We start from the raw sequence: 24,623 nt of genomic DNA on the forward strand, positions 1-24,623 counted from the left end.
ACTATTGAATTTTTTTCGTTCTTTGTGTATATATTTTCCTACCTCTCCTCTTATTCTTTCTGTCTCTTCATTTTCTTCTCTCTCCTTATTTCATTTTTTTTTATACTCCCTGTTCTGTCTTCTTTCTCGTTTCTCTCCCTCTGTATATAGTTTGGGCATATTTAAAAGCTCCTTGTGCGTCTTTGTTGTTTTATTGTGTTGGTTTTTTTGATGTAATAGTGGCAGAAATAATGTAGTAAAATGCATATGTATTTGGAAAATGAGTCAGTGTTGTTCACTGATATGCAGTAATTATATATATGGAATATGTATAGTCCGTTAAACGTTTTTTAGTAGTAAATGGTAAAATACTTGGCCTGATTTTTTTTGTGTAATATCACACTGTGCATGTGTGTACATTAAGGATTTATGGACCATATTATCAAGGACCCGTGTTAAAATTATCGTTGTTTTATCGGCAGGAAACTGCCGATAAGACAGCGACAATGGGTTTGATAATATGCCCTTGTTAATTCCCATAGAAGCTCTTGTTAAAACCAGAACATGGGCTTCCATGGGAATTAACAAGGGCATATTATCAAGCCCATTATCGCCATTTTATCGGCAGGTTCCTTCTGATAAATCGGCGATAATTTTAACACCGGTTCTTGATAATATGCCCCTATGGGGCATATCATCAAGTCTGGGCGTTAAAATTATCGCCAGTTTATCGCCAGGATACTAGATGAAGTTGCGATAATGGGCTTTATAATATGCTCTATGGAATTCCAATGGAAGCTCATGTTAGATGTTCTTTCCTGTCGATAAAGTTGCGATAATTGTATCACCCAGGCTTGATAATATGCTCCCATATTCGCTCCTTATTGCATATTTTGTACGGTCTGGGTCATATTATCAAGGCCTTTTGTTAAAATAATCGCCGTTTTATTGGAAAGAAACTTCCGATAAAACGGCGATAATGGTCTTGATAATACGCCATTGTTAATTCCCATAGAAGCCCATGTTATGGTGTTAACATGGGCTTCTATGGGAATTAACAAGGGCGTATTATCAAGCCTATTATTGCCATTTTATCGGCAGTTTCCTGCCGATAAAACTGTGATAATTTTAACACCGGGCCTTGATAATATGGACCTCTGTTGTCATACTCCCTTCTCTCTTGTCTTACTCCTTCCTCTCTCATTATACTATCTTCTTTTTCTTATATTCTGTTCTCTTTTTATACTTTTGTTTCATACTTGCTCCTATTTTTGCATGTTTGTCCTACTGTTTATATTGTCTTTTGTCGTTATATTCACCACTGTTGTCATAGTTGTTACTGTCTTCTCATAGTACTCCCTCTCTTCTTATACGGTCAGTCTTCCTTTATATTTGTCTTTTCTCTATATTTTTGTCTCTGTGTCTTTTTACATTCCTTCGTCTTTCTTCATATATACTCTTCTGTTATATTCTATGTTTCTTCTTATCCTTGCTGTTCTTTGCAGGTATTCCCTATTGTTTTCTCATACATTTTTTCTTCTAATACTCTTGTGTCTGTTCTCACATTTCTTCTGTCTTTTCTTATACTTTGCAGCCACTACTAATATTGTCGTCTTTTCTTATTGTGACATTTCTCTCCTTATTTTACCCCCTGTTGTTATACTGCTCCCTGTTTTCATATTCTTCTCTCTCTTCTCTTACTTCTTAATGTGTCCTCTTACTAGTGAGTTTTTCTTATATTGGCTTTTGTCCTATATTCCTTCTGTCTGTGTTCATATTTTCCACTGTTTCTTCATATTTCTTTTCTAATTTTATTTTCTGTCCTCTCTGTTTATACTTCTTAAATCTGTTCATATTGTTTGCTCACATCTGTTACTGCTCCGTGATTCACTGTATACACTCTGCAGCACTTTCCTCATATTCTCTGTTTTTTCATACTGACTTCTTTCTTTATATTTGTTTGTCTTGTCATACTTTTGCCTCTTTCGTCATACATTTTTCAGTCTTTATAATCCTCCATCTGTTTATACTCCTTCTTTTCACTTCAGACTGTATCCTCTGTTCTCCTTTACCCCTTTTTCCTTTTTCCCCACTTTTCCTGACTTTGTTTGTGCTTTCTTCTGGTACTGTTCTCTCTGTCCTTATACATAGTGTCCTTTGCTAGTATTACTTTTTTGTTCTTATAGTTGCGTTTTTATTCACATGTTCCTTCTTTTTTTCTTTAGAGTCTTTCTCTCTCTTCTTATAGTGTCCCCTCTGTCCTCTTACTCTCTTTTTTTCTTCTTATACTCTTTGTTCTTCTTATATTTCCATCTTTCTCTTCATACTCTCCCTTACATGTTCATACTTTCCAGTTTATCCATACTTCCTTTATTCTGTTATATTGAAGTGTGTATGTATACTCTCTTTTTTATTATATTTTCCCTTGTTTCATACTCCTTCTTCTTTTGTTGTAAGTCCTTTTATTTTTATAGGTCCAACGTTTGTCCTCATAATCCTCCCTCTGTTCTTGTAAGTAATATATTAGAATATTTGATATATTTATTTTTGTAATGTTATATATATTTTTTTGTTATAGATTCTGTTTATCGATACTGAAAAAACTATATGATGTCTACTAAGGTTGAAAAGCAGAAACAACGAAAGAATCGTGTGTATTTGAAGAGAAGTCATCAACAAGATTTGCATAAACAGGAATATGTTAACAAAGAGAAAGAAAGTCCTGGTAAGACAAGGAACACTTTTTTGAGGACATATGTTCTAGTTCTACTCAATTTACGCAGAAGATTCAGCAAGATTGTCAGGAATTTTTAATGTTTATGCTTGGTGTACTTGACGATGAAGGTATAGATGTTGAAAACCTTTTTGGCCTTTCTTATAAATGGCAACATGACTGTCAAAATTGTTTGTTTACATGTAGCACTAACATAGACACTGAAAGATTCATATATTTGACTTTACCTGACTCTGAATCAGTGTCTTTTAACAATCTAATTAGAGGCACAAGTCAAAACATGGAATGTAGCCAATGTAAATCAGAAATGTCCTCAACATTACTTATACAAAGATATGGACAGTATGTAATTTTAATGCTGCAACGTTGTAGAGCTGATGGAAGAAAATTGGATAGTTTAATTAAAAATGTTGTAGCCGGTCAATGTTCAATATCAGGAAGAACTTTTGTAGCTGTTGCAATTATTTTTCATGATGGACCGTCTACAATGTGTGAAAGGTTGGATACATTGTAATGATAGTCAATTAGTTTTTAAGCAACGTTTGCCCAAAGAGTTACGAAATTCTTACCTAATATTTTTAAAGGCATAATTTTAAGATCAAAATTTGCCCTTTAGGATTACTGCTGTTAAGGTAGATTCGTTTGGTGTTGTAGAGTATTTTGTAAGTGAGGGTGAGGAGCTTGAAGGTGATCCTCTTGTTGATAATGAGGCAGTGTAGGTGTATCAGGTGGTGAGTGATGTGGCTGCAGCAGGGAACATTCATAATCACTCAGGTGGAGGTCTTTTGGATTTGTTGTAGTTGTCGCAGGTGTTTGGCTGGAATTCCTGTGTAGAGTGGTTTGCCACAGTGTAGTCTGCTGCTGATGAGGGCATGTGTCACTGTTTTTCTTCTTTTGGGTAGGATCCACTTGTAAATGTTGTGGAGCATGTGGAGGGTGTTATAGCAGTACGAAGAGATGGTGTAGACTTAGTTACACATGGAGAGGGAGGAGTTGAGGTTGAATCCTAGGTTGTGGATGTGGTTGGTAGGTGTTGGTAATGTTAATAGTGTAGTCAGGTAGTAGGAGTTGTCCGAGGCTGAAGGGGTGGGTCTGAGGATGAGTACCTTGATCTTGTGTGAGTTTATGTTTACAGTGCTGCTCTTTATGTAGTTGGTGACGTCTTTCATTGTGTTGTGGAGGTTGCTTCTGGTGGAATGTGGCTTCTTAGTGAGAAAGAGGATGAGCTCGGTGTTGTTGATGTAGGAGAAGATGTTGAGGTTGTGATGGTGGGCTACTTGTATGAGGGTGGCCATGTAGATGTTGAACAGTGTGGGACTGATGGATGAGTCCTGGGGGACCTGTAGATGATGTTGGTGGTTTTAGATTAGAAGGCTGGGAGGCGGACGTTCAGGATTACTATTGAACAACTTCTAAACAAAGGATTTGATGCATACGATTTGGCCGTCTGGAATAGTGTGTGAAACCATTAAGGACTTTTTGTTGTGTATTTTGTCAGCATATATTTGTAAGTAACATTATTTATAGTGTAAGAAAATTAATCATAATGTTTTGTTATTTTATGATTGTTTGAGATGTGTCATATTTATGTAAGAAATTGCTCTTAGAAAAAAACATTTAAGATATGTTTTATTTCTATTTTTTTAATTGTTATTGAGAATGTTGAATGGGTTTTTTAAAGATAATATTATTGATTGTCTATTTTTTGCCCGCTGTTATGTGTACTATTACACTCACTGTTTCTAGTGAAATTCAATATATTCTGAGAACAGCAAAAAACGTAAATGAAATGGTTTACAAATTATTTTGTGTTGTAAAATATATATTGTAACTGTATTTTTTTGTGTCTTCCACAGGTGATAATTTTATAATATATAAATGTTTTTATTATTTATTATGCTTAAGGTAAGTACAAGTAACTGTCAGCTGCGGCCCGTGGAGGGAGTTGCGGTGGGGCAATGTTCTGGTGTTAACCTGGGCGGCTATGGGAATTCACAAGGGCCTATTGTCAAGCCCATTATTGCTGCTTTATCGGCAGTTTCCTGCCGATAAAGGTGGCGATAATCTATCGCCTTTTGTTGATAATATGGCCCGGAATTAATTTCATTAATTTAATTGTTTACTTACCTGCAATCATCCAGATTCCGTTGTTTTTCACCCCTCACCCTGCCCCTCCCCACCTGCCTGCCTCTCCTACCGCAATTCCCTCCACGGGCCGCAGCCGAAAGACGCGGTAGCGATCTAGTCCTTTACCAAAGAGTTGTGGGGAATCCTTGGTGAGGCGCACGCTCACTAATGAGTTCGCACTTCATCGAAGACGTTCCGGAGTTCAGACCCATTTTCAATTGCTCCTTAGACATTCCTGAAGAGAAAGTGGAAATATTTCTGTGAGAGTTAAAGAACGTTGTATGACAAGTTAGTGAGTAAGTAAACTTACCTGACATTATAGACAATATTGAATGTACTCAGTCGATGTATTTTCTCTAGCTTAAAACAAGAAACGATAACAATCGTGTTAAGCAAGGTGTTAAGGGAAAAGAACACATTGAGTAAGGAATACTACTAGAAAGACTTTTGAATTAAGAAGGAACATTAGTGAAAAAAAAGATATTCAAGGATTGACAGAATAGGTAACAAGCAACTGCATAAAGAAAGGTTAGTAGAGGAACACAAGGAAATTAATAATATACAAATTAGACAATAAACTGAGAGGGCTAGGTTAATGAATGTTACGTAATTATAGGTTATAAGCAGTGAGAAAAATATAGAACCGCAAGCTACAAAGTTGCAGATAAATACTAGAGGATAGGCTAGTTCGAAAGTTAAAAAGGTAGGTAATTACTAGGGTTAGACTAAGTTATAGATGAGGAATAGAGATAGAGTAAAGGCATGAAGTATTCAAAAAGTAGTGTGATAATGATGTTTAAATATACACAGATACAGTGTTATTCTGGACAATGAATAGTATCTTTTGCATTTTACTAAAACACATTTAATATTTTGGAATGGGTAAGATGAATAGATATATTCTACATTTTTTAGTAGTGTATTTTACTATAATAGCCTGAGTCTTTTCCTATAGTCATAAGGAGTGACTGGTTTTGAAATTTAAGAAAAGCTAAGAACAGGATATTGTTATAAGTAATTATATTTATATAGCTTTGCAAAGGAGTAAAACTGTAGTAATGGAATGTTATTAGATAATAGTATTTATATAGTATTTTTTGTAGGCCAAAATAGGTAAAAACTGTAGTTTTGTATTATATCTTATGAAAAGTGATAAAATTAACTGTTTATATTTTTATAGAAGGTGCAAGAAAATCAAAATTATGGAAAGAGAACAGGCTCATACTGAGGAGATTTTAGATATTATCTTGAGTATAATTGAAGGATTAATCATATCTGTTACAGGCAATGAGAGTGAAGAAGGGGAAATTAGTGCTGCAAAAATGAGGTGTGATTTCGAAGACGAAAGCTTTGATGGAGAATTTCTGAAGTATTAAATTATGTTGACATTTTAGAACAAATTAATTCAGAAACTGCTAACGAGACAATTGATCTGAATGACATATCTGATGAACTTGTGTTGGAATGTCTGTTCAATTATGAGATGTTGCAAAAATAAATGTACTGTTTAAAAATAATAAAGGTTTGAGAACTATCTACTACTGCATTCATTGCACTAAAAGTGAAGCACTTATAGATTCAGTTATATATTCTTTAAATGTTTGTATTGATACACAATATGCAAAGTGGGTCCGCGGGTATGGTTTCCTTAAAATTCGTACGGAGTGTACATGCAGACTTGTATGCTCCTGCAAACTTGTGTTTTATGACTTCAATTTCCCAGTCTGTATCCTTAGACTTGCTCCAAACACTCTGTCACTGTTGTTTTAGTTTTGTAGTGCAGTATACATGTAGTGGTCTAATCACCTTCACACTTGTGTTTCAGGCCTACAATTCCCCAGTCAGTATCCATACACTCCAGCAAACACCATGTGACTGCTCTTGCAATTCTAAAGTGACTCTTACGGTACCATGTACTTATCCATTCACTAAAGTAAAACTCAACCAATTTTTAATTCACCCTGTGTTTCTCCTTATATTAATGTAATCATTCAGTCAGTATGCATGTACTCATGCAGTGACCCAGGCGTTAGGGCACGGAGTGCTTCAAACTCATAGGCAGTATGCATGTATTGGTCTAACCACCTTCACACTTGTGTTTCAGGCCTACAATTCTCCAGTAAGTATCCATACAATCCTGCAAACACCCTGTGACGGCTCTTGAAATTCTAAAGTGACTCTTTCAGTACCATGTACTAATCCATTCACTAAAGTAAAACTAAACCAATTTTCAATTCACCCAGTGTTTCTCCTTATAGTACTGTAATCATTCAGTCACTATGCATGTTCTCATGCAGTGAGCCAGGCTTTCGCGTATGGAGTGCTTCAAACTCCTATGCGGTATGCATGTAGTGGTCTAACCACCTTCACACTTGTGTATCAGGCCTACAATTCCCTAGTCAGTATCCATACACTCCAGCAAACACCCTGTGGCTGTTCATCCTATCCTAAAGTGACTCTTTCAGTACCATATACTAATCCATTCACTAAAGTAAAACTCAACCAATTATGAATTCACCTAATGTCTCTCCTTATAGTACTGTAATCACTCAGTCACAATGCATGTACTCATGCAGTGAGCCAGGCTTTAGGGCACGGAGTGCTTCAAACGCCTATTGACTATGTATGTAGTAGTCTAACACCTTCATACTTATATTGAAGGTCTACAATTCGTCAGTCAGTATCTATATAGGATGTGTTTGTATAGTTATAGAAAAGTATAATTTATAAAGGTATTAATATACATTTATTTGTGTTTATTTTTTACAGATATTGTTTATCATCTTTAAAATAAAGTTATCATGCCTGAAAAATCAAGAAAGAGAAAAAGAGAGCTAAAGGACAGTTACTTGAAGAAAACTCAACAACAAGTATTGGATGACCAACATCATGCGGCTAAAAAGAAAAAAACTTCTGGTAAGACCACTAAGGAATTTTATTAAAAATGTTACTAAGCCCAAAAACAATGTCAAAATGTTGAAACCACTGAAAATGTTTCAACCAGAAAAAATAGTCAAAATATTAGGAAAGGAAAAAAAAGCCAATGTACAGTCAAAGGATACAACATATGGTAAAAGAAGAGAAAATCAGTATAAAGAAATACGCAAACAAATATTTTATAATAGAGTAGCAAATAATTTGTTGAAAGATATGAAGAAATATAAAAAGAGAGCACTAATTTACAAAAAGAAGAAGCAAATTGAATCCATTGTTGAGAATGCTTTTGAAGTAAAGAGGAAATTATTTATTTCAGTTTTAAACAGAATTTGATCCATGGATAAACCAATTAATTTAATGAAGGCCAAAAGTAAGAGGAAAAGAGTAATTAATAGAACTAATTTTTGTGATTTTTTTAAGGAGAATGGAAACACAGTTCAAGTTCAGAGCCTTTCTTTAATGATGAGAGATATTTTCAAACCATTGATTTGTTGCATGCAGTTGACACCAGTGGTCGAGCTTATGAGGTTAGAAATTGTTGTGCAATTGAGAAAGAGAAAATAGTTCCAAGAAATGCAGAAAAAGTGATACCTGATGAAGTTCTAGGCAGACGTCCTAAAGCCCAAGTGTACACTTGGGATTGCAGTAGTATTTGTAGTGTTTGACAAGAATCTATTGATCTTTTACGCAATTTCTTACGAGCATATACTAAAAAAAGTGTTAAACAAAAGATTAAGATGTTGCAAGGACTATACCCTTGCAGAGTGAGAAAAAATACTGGTTTGCAAGTTCATTCTCTGGCTTGTCTTTCTAGAAAAGTATGTCAAAGTAGTTTTCACCATTTCAGGATGTTAGCAGTACATCATACTCAAATGCTGAAGTTAGTCAGAAGATTGTATTATGCAAAAAGTCTAGCACTAAAATTAAATGGGTTGAACAATGCTCTTTTGCGCGGATTAGTATCAGATGTGAAGAAGATTTGTGATGAAACTGAGTTTTGTTACTTTGGTCATGAACAAGAGAGTGCATAAACTGAGACAGTAATAGAAGAAAATGTTGAAGAGAATGTGGAACATACTATTACAAAAAATGTTGAAGATCAAATTACAAAGTTTAAGGTGATTACAGGTGAAAGGCCACATTTTTCTTGTATTTGTTGTGGGCAAACTCACTATAAAAATCAGACTAGGAGTGTTGATCTGTATTTAAAAAGTGAAAGAGAAAATATTGATATGTGGAAGGAATTTGTAACTTATTTGTTGGTAGAAAATTGTTTTGATTTGGACACTGATCAGCGTATTTGTAAATATTATTATAACAAATTAGATGAGAATAAAATGCCTGCTAGAGATGTCCATAATAATTTAGAGTTGATTGCTATTTCTCCAGAACTGATGTATTTAAATACCTATGAGTTTATTCTCATTCAATGTGTGCACCCGTTTCAGGTTATTGTTCGTATGGAGCCTAAAACAGGTAAATTGCCTCCTTCCGATTTACAAAGAGGATTAAAAGGAAGAGTTGTGTATTTACCGTTAGATTTAAAGAAAAATATTGAAACTATTGTTGTAGAGAGTGTAGAAAGTGAACCATTAGTTATTCTAGTTAATGGCGTTCCTACTAAGAGTAAGAAAATCTGGCAGGTGTTAGTGGATGTTAGGAAAGTACAGAAGGCAACTTTGTATTTGATAAAAAACAATAAGTACTATAAAAATGTTTATATGGGAGAAGATGAAATACTTTTAGCAGAAGATACTGAAACGTCAAGTGGTCAAATTGAAAAAGTGGGCATGTCAAGAAGTGAAGAAGTTTATGAACATTACAGTGTACATCCACTTCATTCAAAAGAAGTGATGGGGAACACTATTGAGTTGTTCCAAATGAAAAAAGCAAAGAGAAGTTCCATGAGCGTATGGGAAGAGAGCTTGGAAGCTCGTTGTTTTCGGCAGTTGTTTCCAACAGGAAAAGGTGGACGATATGATGAACGTCCTGTGCAGATTCCTGCATCTGAATAACGGACAACAGAATTATATGCAGAAGATCTAAAATTTCCACCAAGTATCCCTTATATATTTCATCTTTTGTTTGAAAGTGACTTGTCTGGACTTTCATATGCAGTTAATCACATATTGAAAAAAGGAGTACATCTGCAAAATGTTTCTGCAACGGATTTTATGGATAAAGTGCATCAGAGAGATGATCATTTAGAATCTCAGCTGATTAATCTGATGGCGTGTCAGCGTAGCACTAATGAATATTGGTACCGTCGTCATAGAGAACTTAAATGTATGTTACGAAACTTAGGATCTCCTACATGGTTTCTTACCCTAAGCTGTGCTGAGTACGCTTGGGATGATTTACTTTGAATTTCTTCGAGAGGCAAATTCCAATATAAAAAATATTGAATACAAGACACCTGGAGAATTGAGCTCTTTGGATCCTGTTAATGTATGCAGGTATTTTAATCATAGATGTGAAGCTATGATGTCTTTTATCTGCAATAAAAAAATCCTCCTCTTGGAGAAGTTGTGGATTTCTTTTGGAGAAAGGAGTATCAAGCAAGAGGTGCTCCTCATATACATATGCTGTTATGGATCAAGGACGCCCCCAAATTTGGAACAGATTCGGATGATACTGTTTTGTCTTTTATTGAAGAATATGCCACATATGCTGTACCCAAAAGTAGAGAAGAAAACAACTTAAGAAAACAAGTCTTACGATTCCAAAACCATCTGTGTGAAAAATACTGTCAACAAAAGTACAAGTCTAAGGATAAGTTCTATACCAAATGTTGTTTTGCATTTCCACGTCCTGTAATATCCAAAGGAAGAGTGAACAGTTTTATGTCAGCTATGCGACATACCATCACAAGAAAGTCTCCAAAAAATACCTACAATTTAAGAATAAGCGAAGAGTCAAAATACATAAATGACTACAATCCAGTAATTCTGTCCAAGTGGAATGCTAACATGGATATTCAGTGCGTTGTGGACAATTCCATTGCTGTTGCTCGATATGTAACGTCCTACATTACAAAATCAGAAAGATGAAATTGAAAGAAATGTGGGTAAGAAATTATACAGTTTTAGTTTGAAGATGTAATCCCATCGAGAAATTGGAGCATATGAAGCTCAGATCGGTTATCATCTGCAAGTCTATACTCCAAATCTATTAGAATAATTTGGGTGAGTCTAGGTCTTGCTGCAATGCGAAATCGGGTATTGAAATCTGTTCATGAAATAGAATATTTAGCAGAAAAAGATCCAGAAAGTACAGATATTTTGAAAACGAATATGTTGGATACATATTACATAAACAGAAGTCATCATCTTGAGAACATGTGTCTCTATGAAGTGCTGCAAAACTACACTTTTAAACAGAATACTACAGAGGACATCAATGATGGAAAATATGGAGTAATTGGTTCTGAAGGATGTTTGGTAAAACAAACGAAAGGAAATTTGAAATTTGACGGCGTTCAGAATTGGAATTACTTGGAGATTTTCAGAGCTATGAAGATTCCTCCAATGCTTGTAAAGATAACATACAATGTACTGCATTTGCAAATTATGTGAAAATGTTGAACTATGAAATTGATCAAGAAGCTACTATTGCAGGTGAAATTGCTTGAGACAGTTCTCAAGACAGTCAGAATTCTGCTGCGCTGGGTCAAGTTCCACTAGGACAACCAATTGTTGAAAATGAAGCAGCAATTGCTATGAATGAGGTGGAAACAGCAATGCATCAAGCTCAAGAAGATGTAACAGACGTAGCAAACTTTGAAGAACAACTAAATGTTGAACAGAAAGAAATATATCAGCAAGTGAGACAACAGATTGACCATGGATTTATTCATGAAAAGAAAGAATGCACAGGCTCATCATTCCAACCTATCCAAATGTATGTGAGTGGACAAGCTGGAACAGGAAAAAGTTTCTTAATTAAAGTAATCATCAGTTATCTACAGAAAACAACTGAGTCACATTTGTCTTGTGTTGTAACTGCTCCAACTGGGTTGGCAGCATACAACATTAAAGGAATTAATTTACATCGTTTAATGATGCTACCTGTGGAGCATGAAAACAAATTGGAATATCACAAGCTATCTGGAGAAGCTTGTTGTGTAGTTTCAAGAGTACTTAAGAAAATGAAACTTCTGATCATTGATGAGGTAAGCATGGTCTCAAACTTAATGCTTGCTTTTGTCCATTTAAGAATGCAGCAAATTCCTAAAACAGAGTACAATGTGTTATTTAGAGGAAAACATGACAACGTTTTTGGAGATCTACTGCAACTTACTCCTGTAAAAGGACAACCAGTATTTAAAACACTTACGCATGAAGACACCAGAAAGTCTCTGGGTAGTGTTGGAAACGTTAAAATGTGGTCATATTTTTAATACAAAGAACTCATTACAAATATGCGACAAACAAATGATGTTGATTATGGAACTGTTCTTCAAGATATAAGAATTGGAGTACTGACAGAACATGGCAAACAACCTTTGCAGAGTCGGTTACTTTCCAATTTGTTTCCAAATGAAAATATAATTCCTGAGAAAATATATATGAAAATTGCAGAAAATAAATCTATAATCTGCTTAATGCCAAAACTGTGTGAGTGTTCTATATTCAATGAACAACTTTTGAAACTGGAAAATGAAGAAATAATAAAAATGGAAGCTATTGTTATAATAGAGCATGAAGGAATCACTATTATTTTGACAGAAAAATTGAAGACCAAATTGGATTCTTTAGAAAAATCAATATCTAAAACTGTGGGTTTAGAAAAGAATCTATATGCCTGTAGAAACTATTGGGTCATTTTAAGGCATAATTTGGATGTAGAAAAAGGTTTAGTGAATGGAGCAATGGGCAAAGTTGTGGATTTTGTTAAATATCCAAATAATTTGAGTTTTTAGAAATAAATTTGATCAGATTGAAGAAGTGAAACAAATCGGTCGTTGTTCAGTTTGTTTTTTGCTTGTTAAAGATGTATATGTCCGTAGAAAACAGTTTCCAGTTTCTCTGGCATATGCAGTGACTATTCATAAATCTCAAGGTTTAAGTGTAGACAGTGCTTTGGTGAACATTGGAAGTACCGTGTTTAAAGAGCGCATGGCCTATGTTGCTTTGTCGCGAGTCAGAACTTTATCTGGTTTATTTTTGATTGATTTTGATGATACAAAGGTTACTACAGATGCAAGCTGTGTAACAGCGTATAATAGGTTAAGAAAAGTGTATGCTCCCAATTTAGGTCAATATCCTGTATTTGAAAAGCGTGTGATACGTCAAAAAAGAAGGTATGAGAACATCTGTAGTGAAGGTATAGAGAAGGAAAAAAAGCTTGATAATGTTGTGATTGGAAGCAAAAATAAAAAGGACACTGTTAAAGAGAGTGTTGGTTATCAGTTTGAAAATAGTTCTGGTGTAAACTGCTATGCTAATGTAGTGGTCAATGTTGTTTTTTCTTGAAGGTTTGCAACAGCAAATTATGGAGAATCTGTAAAAAAAGATTTTATTACTTGTTGCATTCCGTTGTTGAAAAATTGAGAACTGATACAAGTAAAATACAAAGTGTAATCTTTTGGATGTATTTTCTGGTTCTACACAATTTACGCAGAATATCCAACAAGATGCTCAGGAATTTCTAATGTATATGCTTACTGTATTGGAAAATGAAGGAATAGAAATTGAAAATCTTTTTGGCCTTTGTTATAAATGGAAACATCATTGTGAAAATTGTAAGTATACTTGTACCACTAACATAGACACTGAAAGATTTATATATTTGACATTACCAGACTGTAAATCAGTGTCTTTCAATAAACTAGTTAAAGCAGTACATCAAAACATGGAGTGTAGCCAATGAAAATCAGAAATTTTATCAACATTATTTATACAAAGATATGGACAATATATAATTGTAATGATGCAACGGTGTACAGCTGATGGGAGAAAATTGGACACTTTAATAAAACATTTTGTAGCAAGTCAACTATCATTATCAGGAAGGACTTTTGTAGCAGTAGCAATAATTTTCCATGATGGTCCTTCCACAACATCTGGACATGACACTGCCTATCTAAAATGTGAAAAAGGCTGGACACTTTGTAATGATGCTCAATTGGTTTTTAAACAATGTTTGCCAAGCAAATTACGAAATTCCTACCTAATATTTTTAAAGCCAAAGTTTTAGGAACATAATTCGGCCTCTGAAGAATGTATTAATATGTATTAATACGATTACTATTGGACAATTTCAATATAAAGGATTTCAATATTACCATTTGGCCTTGAGGAAAGGTGTTTCTTTGAATTATGGACTTTTTCTTGCACATTTTCTCGCTGTATAATTTTAAGAAACAGCATTTACAGTGTTTATAAATTTAAGCTATAAAATGTTCTTAGCAGTAAGCATTTTATATATGTGTGATATGTATTATATGGGATTTTATTGAGGACGGATTCTTGTTTTTTTTAAACAATCTTATTGATTGTTTTTTTTTTTGCCCGCTGTAATGTGATGAGTACGATTGAAATCACTGTTTCTAGTGACATTCAATATATTCTGAGAACAGCAAAAAAGGCAAAGAAAATAGTTTGTAAAATGTTAAAATTATGCTGTGCTGTTAAAAATATAATATTATATATTATAACTATTTTTTCTTTTCTTTCACAGATCCTAATTCAAAAATATGCAATTTACCGCAAATTTAGATTATAAAAAACAACTGAATAAAATGTGTAGCGTTTTTTTATGTCTATTACTGTGAAGGTAAGTTTAACTAAGTATTAAAATTCACAACGGCCTGTGTTTGCACACAGGTAAAGAAAGGAGAGATGGATGGAGTAGATATGTGTGGAAAGATACTCCGTGGGCGTTTTAAATTACAGGACAAAGTTAACCTGAATACTGACTGTCAATGGTGGCCAACTAACCCACCACATATGTGCAAAAAGTGCCAGAGAATTGCATTGCAGACAGGTATAAAATAGGACACAGCTTCAGAGCACCTCTCTGCAACACATCTGTATGGTATTCAATGAAGAGGTATGGTGGGCTAGTAGGGACCAGGGAAATTCAGGATTAAAACAGACACAATTCCTCAACTTAAAACACATTACAGAGTGTGTCAGCACATGTCACATCAGGCCCCATCCCTTCCCTTCACCAATCTGGAAACGTGTCCTATCAGTTTGCCAAAACGTATGTACTTATAAATGTATCTGTTTGCCGTACTGAAATTACTCTACTTATTACTCATATAGTTAAGGATTGGCCTAGCCATTAACCCTAGTATAAATTAATTTCTTTATATACTATACATGCACATCATACTTATAGCACAAGATACTCTTTCATATTTACAAAGAGAGGAAAAGGAAGTCTATGTACCTTTTCTTCTCCATGTAAATACAACCTCATCATACATACCACTTTGCGTTGAAAGGGCGTTCAATGGGTGTTGCTGTGCGTGTTTGCACAGAACACTCATAGAACAAAAAATATCTCCAGATTTATCATAAATCATAAATCTGGACATGTGTGTGAATGCTGTACCATCCTCCAATTGGTGTAGCAAGGCAAAACAAGGAGAATTGTTTTCATTTCTCCTCATTTTCTTTTCTTTCAAAATATGCTGCATTGCACATCACACATTGAAAGAGAAAAATGCCTTCACTGATTGCTTTTGTGCAGGAAGGTGTGTCTTCCTGCACAAAAATAAACTCAACACGACACAGATAGCCTTGTACCATGATGCAAGGGTACCTGTGTCACCACATGGCTGCTGTTTCAGCAATAGTGCAGAAGGAAGCACAGACTTGCAACATATTTATGTACATATGTTGCATCCCTGTGCTTCGGAAGTACCACAGCACACTGTAGCTAAAGAGTTTACAGCGCTGTATCATTTCCTTATAGTTCTGCACTTATACATTCACCATACACCACAAATGCATTATTTCAGTCAATTATGCACTACGCATACATTCATCTAAACTTTCACACACTAGCATACAAATTTAGCTATTTTTTCAACCAGAGTAGTTAGTTCTAAAAAGAACTTCTTTTTTTTTGTTTCATATATTTTTTTCATTTTTTTTAACAATTTTTAGATTTTTTTTAAATGAAAAAATAGTTAACGGGACGAACAAAATGAACTTTATGGCAAAAAAAAAACCTCTAACAGTGGTGATTTTCCAGTGCCCTGCAAACCATATCAACTGATAGCTTCCCATAGCAGAGCAACCTATTGCATTTTAAACAATGGATTTTGGCATTAGCAAGTTGGGGCCATATGTCCAAACTGGATGTTGACGTGGACACCCCAGAAGTGCTTGCAATTTGCGGTGCTGGTGGTACACTCTCTTGGAGTCTTCTGCATTCTTCTTTTGCAAGATTTACAGGATGCAAACTTTGCCAGTGTTTAAGGATACTGGCAGTTCCACAGGAATATTTCTTGTTTGAGTCTCCTCGAGATAGAACTACCTTGCAATTTACTCTAACTCCTCTATCTAGATTCTATCAGCATCTCTATCCCCCCTCCCATGACGTGAAACGAGTCTTTATTTCACGTAGGCCTTTAAGTTTTCCGTGCTGCATTGGTCTGGTTTTACATGTACACCTCGTCTGCTCGTGTACATAGCCAAGCGCTTACACCAACCCTCTCAGCGCCTTGGTTTTAACCCGAGGCCCGTCACTGAGCACCAGTTTACTTTACGCTATCATAAACCTAATGCATAAATTATGCTTCAACCGCCTAAGACTAGGCGATGTACACATTATGGAGTATCACCTGTAACTGGGTCCCCTCCGGCAAACTATCACACACGGAGTATGTTAGGACACAGGTGCCTGAGACAGGGGCTCTTGTGGGGTTACCGATTTGGGCAACCGTCTTAAACACAGCACATGATCACGAAAGAATTTTACACCTCCTGGATGCCTGATAAAAAAGAAAACCACTGTTTTCACTATACAGCTGTGTGTCTTTATGTGTGTCTCTTTTTTGTTTATTTTACAGAGTCCAGTGGCCTTTGGAAATCCCAGAAGGCTGCATAGGTTAAACTGTGAATTTTACCGTTCACACGTCTCCACAGGTTAGGGTGTGCCTTAGAGAGCGTATACCGCCCTGGAGCTTTGGTCCTGATGAATGCTTAGCAGAATTGCACTGAAAAGCAGAAACATGTCGACCACTTTTTACTTTTTGTACTAGACCGGGCGAGTCTGGTTAACCTAATCAGCCAGCCAACGTCCGTCTCACCTGATTTTAATGGTTGCCGATTTTCCACCATTAAAATTACTTTGGGATAAAACGAGCCATCTTTTAAATTTGCACCATCTTTTGCACTCACATCCCTTACCAAAAAACCTGCTTCGCTGTAATTCAGGCATCGTGGCACCCCAGGGAAGCACTCGGACTCTCTGGTGGGAACCCAATGTTTAAGCATGTCACCAACTAGGTTGGAGAGTGAGGGTTCTTTTAAACAAAGAGGTTTTTCATAACTTTATAAAAGAGCTATTTGCGGACTTTCAACATAAAATCCAACTTTACCATATGTTGTGATTTTAAATTGTGAGCAGAAAGACACCAAACTTGAAATTACACTTACAATATGTTATAAGGTAATAACAATGCCACCCTACGGGAGAAATAGGCTTTTAAGTAGTAGTGAAGAACAAATGTAATGGTTTTTCATTTTCACTGCCAGGACATGTAAAACTTAAAAGTAGATGTCTTATGTTTTAAGGACACTACACCCTGCCCTTAGGGTTGTCTAGGGTCTACCTTAGGGGTGACGTATATGTATTAAAAAGGAAGGTTTTGGCCTGGCAAGAGGGTTTCTTTGCAGGTCGACATGGCAGTTCAAACTACACACACAGGCTTTTCAGTGGCACATCTGAGACATGTTTATTGGGCTACCAAAGCAGATGGCAGAATCAGTGCTGCAGGCCTCTTGTAGCATTTAATTTGCAGAACCTGGGCACATGCAGAGCAATTTATTTGGGACTTATAAGTAAATAAAATATGCTAATTGTGGATAAGCCAAGGTAACTATGTTTTAAGTAGAGAGCACATGCACTTTAGCAATGGTTAGCAGTGATAAAGTGCCCAGAGTACTAAAGCCAACAAAAATGAATTCAGCAAAAATGGGAGGAGGAAGGAAAAAAATTTAGGGGTGACCCTGCAGAAAAGTCCAGGTCCAACAAACACATTCAAGAGTACTAGTGTCCACTGATTGTACAGACTCCTAGCTATGAGTTTCCTAGTTTGAGTGTGGTTATGTCGCTTATGTCGACATTTATGTAATCTCTTTGTTAAAGTCTCAGAACTATATTAAAGTTTTATGCGGGTGACCCAAAAAAATGTTTTTATTGTGGGCTCTCTACAACATGATTAAAAACCGGAGGGCTGAACAACTGACCCTACACATCCTGTCCATCAGCTTGTTTTGGTGCTTTGGGCTCAGGCGTATTCCACAGGAATATTAGTAGCTCACATCAAATATTGTGAAACAATTCCTGCTTCATTGAGCATGTACACTAGCCTCAGAAGGGGGAGGGGCAATGGGGCAGGCCTCGCAACAAGCTTTTCGCAAGGTTGTCAGTAAGAGCACCTTTCCCAGGTCGTCATTTTTATCACAGGCTGCACTATGAAACATTCCGAAAAAAGTGTATTTTGTATTATTTTGTATTATTTCACTTTAGCAACCTTAGATTATTTCACTACTCTGTGTGTCCTTTCTGCTGTCGCAATTATATTAATAACTCAAGAGGCAAGCTAATTGTATTTGTTCCTCCTATTTAGGCCTTTTATTTTTATAGATGGAGCAAAATTATTGGCTTTCAAACCATACGCAAGAGTGTATGTTGAACAGTGTGCATCCCAAACTATTTCAAGGTGCTCTCACATGTTGTGATCATGGAAAAGGAGGTACAATTGAGAAGAGTAATGCCTTGGGGTCTAACAATATGATCAAGCTTGGAAACTGGGTTTTAAACTAGGGTTCCTGATTAGACAATATGCTTTTCAGATCCTGGAAAGATACCACATTCTTTCCCCTTCTGCCCTGATAAACATTGTGTTATCTGCCCAAGAGGCAAGTCAACAGATTTCTGCCTCTGATACAAGCCCTTTACTGTTGTCATAGATGGAGCCACATGATCGTCTATTAAACCATATACAAGAGAGAATTTTGTACAGTGCGCATCCTGAAATAAATGATTTGAAGTAGACTCACACGTGGTTATCACTGAAAAGGAAGCAAAGGGAAGAAAAGTAATGGCCCTTGGTCACACTGTTTGGTGAAGCTGGGAATCTGTGATTAAATCCAGGATCTCTTGGGTTAGTGCCCACAACCAGTTTTGACCTAAGTCCAACAAAAACCTCTTATTGGCCCGTCATGCATGTTGTGCAAAGACATTCAATTTAACCTTTGTTTTATTATAAGATGGGACAACTTCAATGGAAACACTCCTTTTCATAGAACAGCTCCACCTTGGGCAGAAAAAGTAGAAGCATGCCTACTTCGGAGAACAAGTACAGGTAGAGTCGCACAAGCAGATACCAATGGGCCAACAGCAGTGCAAGTTATAGTTCCTCATGGAATAGGGACAGCAAAGCACGCTTTCCTCTCTCAAGGAAGCAATAAGTGCTCATTCCTTTCTTCAGAAGAGATCCAGCATTGCAGAGTTGTACAAGCTTTCATCATTTAAAGAACATGAAAGGCTAAGGTATGAGTGGCAAGTAGGTTACAGACTGATGCCGGGAGCACATGCTTAAATCAGTCAGAAGCCACGCCGGTAGTAGGAGTAACTGAAGGCGATGACGTGGGCAGGGGTAGAGGCAGGGTGGGGGGGTACTAATGTATGGATTACAGACTTTAACAGGTAAGTAAACATATAAATAAATAAAACAAATTTCGTTGTGTGCACTGCATCACCAAATGCGACGCAGTGCGCGCAACGAAATTCGTTTTATTTATTTATATGTTTACTTACCTTTTTAAATCCGTAATCCATACATTACTACCCCCCAGCCTGCCCCTCCCCCTCCCCACGTCACCGCCCTGCAGGTACACCTTCTACCGGCCGCGGCTGTCAGTCAGAGGAATGTACAGGCGGATGAGTGAATGAAATGAATATGCAAGTTGTGACACAATTCTCTCTGAAACAATATATATTCCATGTCAGCAACCTGAAAATCCTGATGCAGTCTTTCTGAGACCTGTTTTCATTCATTCTTACTTTTTTTATCTATTGAGAATTTGCAGTACTCTATTAGGCCAGTGTTATATGGAGCAACCTGGCCACAGCTTATGTAACTATGCTGTAAACAGGTACACAGGTATCAACCTCTTCCAAAGAATGTGAATGCCTGTACATCAGGCTGTGTACAATCTCAGCCTTGTTGCTGCACCTGTTCAATATGTTGCCTTTAGGGTAGTGCGACTGCTGCGGCCGCACTGGGCGCTGATCTGTCGAGGGGGCGCCAACCTTAGGGAGAGTGCTGTGTTTAGCAATAGCTTATGATTGAAGAGATATAGGACTCTTTTTCCCGGTGGTAGTGAAAATCCGAGAAGTCATGGGGTGTGGGGGCGCCAAAAATGATTGTCGCACTGGGCGCCACCAGCGCTAAAGCCGGCTCTGGCACGGACTATGAATGGAATAGCATTAGTGACGTAGTTTCTATTCAGATTAGGCGCTCGATTTACTAAACTGTGTGCGAGTGCTCGTGCAGTGCTGCCCAATGTTACGTTGCACATGCAGCGTTGTTTAATGGAGAGCAACGTACAATTGCGCATTTCTTTGCTGAGTTTTGCATCTCTTTGCGCCACACGACCGCCCACGCAAAATGTTAATTCGTAACCGCCTAGTTATTAATTGAAATTATATTTACAGTAAATTATTTTATTGCAACCTAAATATTTTTTGACTGCGGCAAGAAGATTTTTATTATTTTTTGTACAAGATTCATAGTGCTGAGACCCGTCAAAAACAGGGAGGCTACCAGGAACGACGCCGTTTAGAAGGGAAATCGCGTGGAACTCATTTTAACACTGCAAAATGCAAGCCTGTTAGCCTGATGGTTATAGGAATATTTCTGTTTATGAGGCAGAAGCACGCGCCGCACGCATAACTGAACAGAAGCATTCATTCCACATCAGAGATGAAAAAGGGAGAAAAAATCTGAATCTGCAGAAACCAGCTTTTTCACTTTCACAGATAAAAATCCATTATTTCATGATAAGTTATTGGCGTGAGCGAGTTAAAGCAGGACGTGATTGGAGCTGAAAGCCATCCAGTCTTATTTATCCCTGCTTCCCTGATTTAAAGCGAAGCCTGGCTGTGTGCAGATGATAACTGCGAGCAAAGGTTGCCTTCAATTGGAGCAGGGCATGAGCTGTCTGTGTGTGGGGGGAAATATCACCTGTTTTACAGATACTGAGTGACACTGACAAAGCAGATGAGGCAGACTAGATCAATGGCAGAAAAAAAGCTGTCACATTATGATAAGTGAACTATCGCTTATAATAATCTTCCGCAATAGACTCCTCTGAGGATAAGATTTGATTATTTGAACACATCCTAGTGTTAATTATGGCTGGGCTGAATTTCCAATCTAATTTGTATTTTTACAGCAAGTGACATTTGAAAGCTTGAGGTAATTTTCGGTGTCCTATTAGGTGTTTGATATTCAGTTTGCGAGGTTTGCTGGCTTTTCATTTAGCACCCATTTAGCAGAAGGTATTGACATGGAATAAACATTAGGGAGGCAACAAGGTCTACAGAGTGTCTCGTGGGTAGTGTCTATTAATTCATTATTAATGGGAAGGAACTGTTAATAGGAAATCTGCTTTGTTTGTGATCTGTGACAAGGGAAGACTATTTAAGGCATCAGAAAGTATACTGCAGGAGTTGTTAAGGAGGAATGTAAACACAGTGGCGAACTCCTTTTAATCACATTGGTTACCCCTGGATATATTATACAAATAGGAAACCTTACACTTAAGAGTACCTCATTCAAGCCGGATCACGGGACAGTTTTGTTCTGGTGCCAGGCTATCTTGAAACAACTCTGTACAATTTTGCACTGACATTTGCATATGCCGATTTGTGCAAAATGTTGTTTTTGCTCTAGTCACCGGGTGCAAATGTTTTTTTTTTGTTCTAGTTGGCTGGGGAAAATGTTGGTGCAAAATTGATTGGTATCGATGCAAAATGCCCTGGCAATGATGGAGCTTACAAAATGTAGCCCTCAATGTAATAGAGGTATTCAAAAACCTAAATGCTGCATTTGTCTTTTAAATATTGTTTATGTATTCATTACAAAAACCAGCTATTTCCATTTCATTCACTTTCAGTCCAGGCTTATCTGTGTGTTTTTTAATCTGAAACTACATTTCTAACCTTTAGAAATCTCAATCCAGTATTCCCTTTGATGGCGCCATATTGCAGCCATCGCTTGGACAGGAAGACGGTGTGTTTGTTCATATACCTTTTGTCAAAACGGTCCATGACCTGAAGTGACTTTCTTCCAGTCCTGGCTTTTCATCAATTCCATGCTCAAACATTTTGGGGCAGATTCACAAGCCCCTTGAGTCATTTTAGCGCCGCCGTTGCTCACTGTTTGTGACGCAGCGGCAGCAATAAAAGCTGCCCATTGCAACTTGATGCATTGAGGGAGATACGTCACATTGTAAAGCCCTCCATCACATTACTACTGTGTCAAGTATAATGTATGCAGGGTGGGCATTCCCACCCAAAAAAACCTTGTAGAAGTGACGCAGTGAAATCTACAAGATTTCACTTTGCCACGTCTAGGACGCCACTGTGTCAAAACCTTACGACTGCTTGGAGCAGGTGTAAGGTGTGATGCAGCACAATGAGGATAGGCCTCCCCATGCATTGCTGGAGTTGTGTCATGCTTCGGACATGACTCCAGCAACGCGTGACTTTTGCGCCAACATATGCGCCAGAATTCCTGATGCATTTGTCAAACCCTTGCGCCATGGTGCGCCGTATTGTAAATAAGGCGGATCCATAGTGGCGCAAGGGTTTCTCAGGGTAGCGCAGGGAATGTGAGGCATCTCTTCAGATGTGTCACTTTCTCGTAAAACTGCCCCATAGTTTCATTATCCATATGACTAGCATGGGCTGACAAACCTAGAATGCTTAGGGCTTCATTTACGAGAAAGTAACGCAGCGCGGTGCCCCAAGCCTTTTGGCTGTGCCCTGCTACGTTACTTTCAGAGCGCAGGGATGCATCATATTTACAACAATATGACAGATCCATGTACTCTCCCCTGCCGTGGCATTGGCTGCTATGCGCCAACTCAAGCACCCTTGCACCATGGTGTAAGGGTGCCTGCTTTGTTTCGACGATTGTTTTTGTCCAGGAAGGGGCACTTTCCCGCACAAAAACAATCCTAAGAGGAGTGTCCTTCTTTCAATGCATGCTGCAGAATACAGCACACATAAAAAGAGGAAAAAACAAGAAGAAATACAAGTATTTCTCCTCATTGCTCCTCCGTATGCCTCCCACTTACCCCTCCCCTGGGCAGGCAGAGGATTCTGATGCATCCCCAGGTTTCCGAAACCTTGTAAATCTGGGAATGTGGCAGAATTGATGGGTTTACATGGGAACACCTACAGCAACACCCATGGAATGCCCCTTCCAGGCAAAGTGCTGCATGAAAAGGGGGCGTATTTACAAGAACACGAAAAGCCACACAGGGTAACTCTAGGTGTCTTTGTAAATATGGAGCACCAAATTGCGATGCCGGTGTGTCACAAAAAGTGAGGCACTGGTGGTGCAAGGTGCTCGAAAATATGCCCCATATATTGGAGCAAACATCACTGTCATGAGTTAAGGGTCACTTGGACGCTACCAAACACCGAAAAATTAATATTTTGGCTTGACCTCAAATTGTGTAAATATGCTGTGGTGTGAAACAGAAAAAAATAAATGTACCCTTCTTAATAGTTTCTTGTTCATTTTATAACGTGTGTTACATTTTCCTATTTGCACGTGGCTCATGGCCATATTTTCTTCACATTAAACTGCTTTGCTAATTGCTAATTGAATTGGGTGCAAACTGTGACCAATGGATTTGCTGGGACTCTGTATCCATTAAGTTGTTCTCATTTTGTAGTTCCATTACAAAATGAGATGAAGACTTCTTGGATTTTTACATTCCTATAAACAACATCTCTCCAAATAATTTCATAAGAAATCTTGATTGTAATTCACAAAACATGAGCTATGGGTATTTATTAGGAATTTGGGACAGCATGTTATTGGATGGCCTAGTTTTAGAGCACAGTTTAAAAACAGGCAAGCTCTGAAAATATATTTCATGCTATCATACATTCGGTGAACATATATTCTAAAATTTTTACAGCAAAATACATTATGAAATATGTGAACGTACATGCCAGCAATTTCCGCAGCCAATGCAATTTATAGAAGTTCAGTGAAAATCACTGATCTGTCACTGCATTCCTCCTGGCACTTTGCTGCACCCTGCAAGGGGACTCCATTCCACAGCATGCCTCGCGGCCGGAAGCCGCAAGCAACCCCGGAATGCACCCAGAGGCGCAGAAAGTGTGCTCGGGACTACCGCGGTGCAGGAGCCCGTCACAGCATTCATCCTGCCACTTTGCTGTACCCTGCAAGGAGACACCATTCCACAGTGTGCCTTGCCGCCGGAAGCCGACAGCAACCCCGGAACATGCCCGGAGGCGCATAAAGTGTGCTTGGGGCTCCCGCAGGGTGGGAGCCCGTCATTGCATTCCACCTGCCACTTTGATGCACCCTGTAAGGGGACTCAATTCCCCA

This window comes from Lissotriton helveticus, chromosome 10 (genome assembly GCF_964261635.1).
Source record: "Lissotriton helveticus chromosome 10, aLisHel1.1, whole genome shotgun sequence".
Taxonomy (NCBI): domain Eukaryota; kingdom Metazoa; phylum Chordata; class Amphibia; order Caudata; family Salamandridae; genus Lissotriton; species Lissotriton helveticus.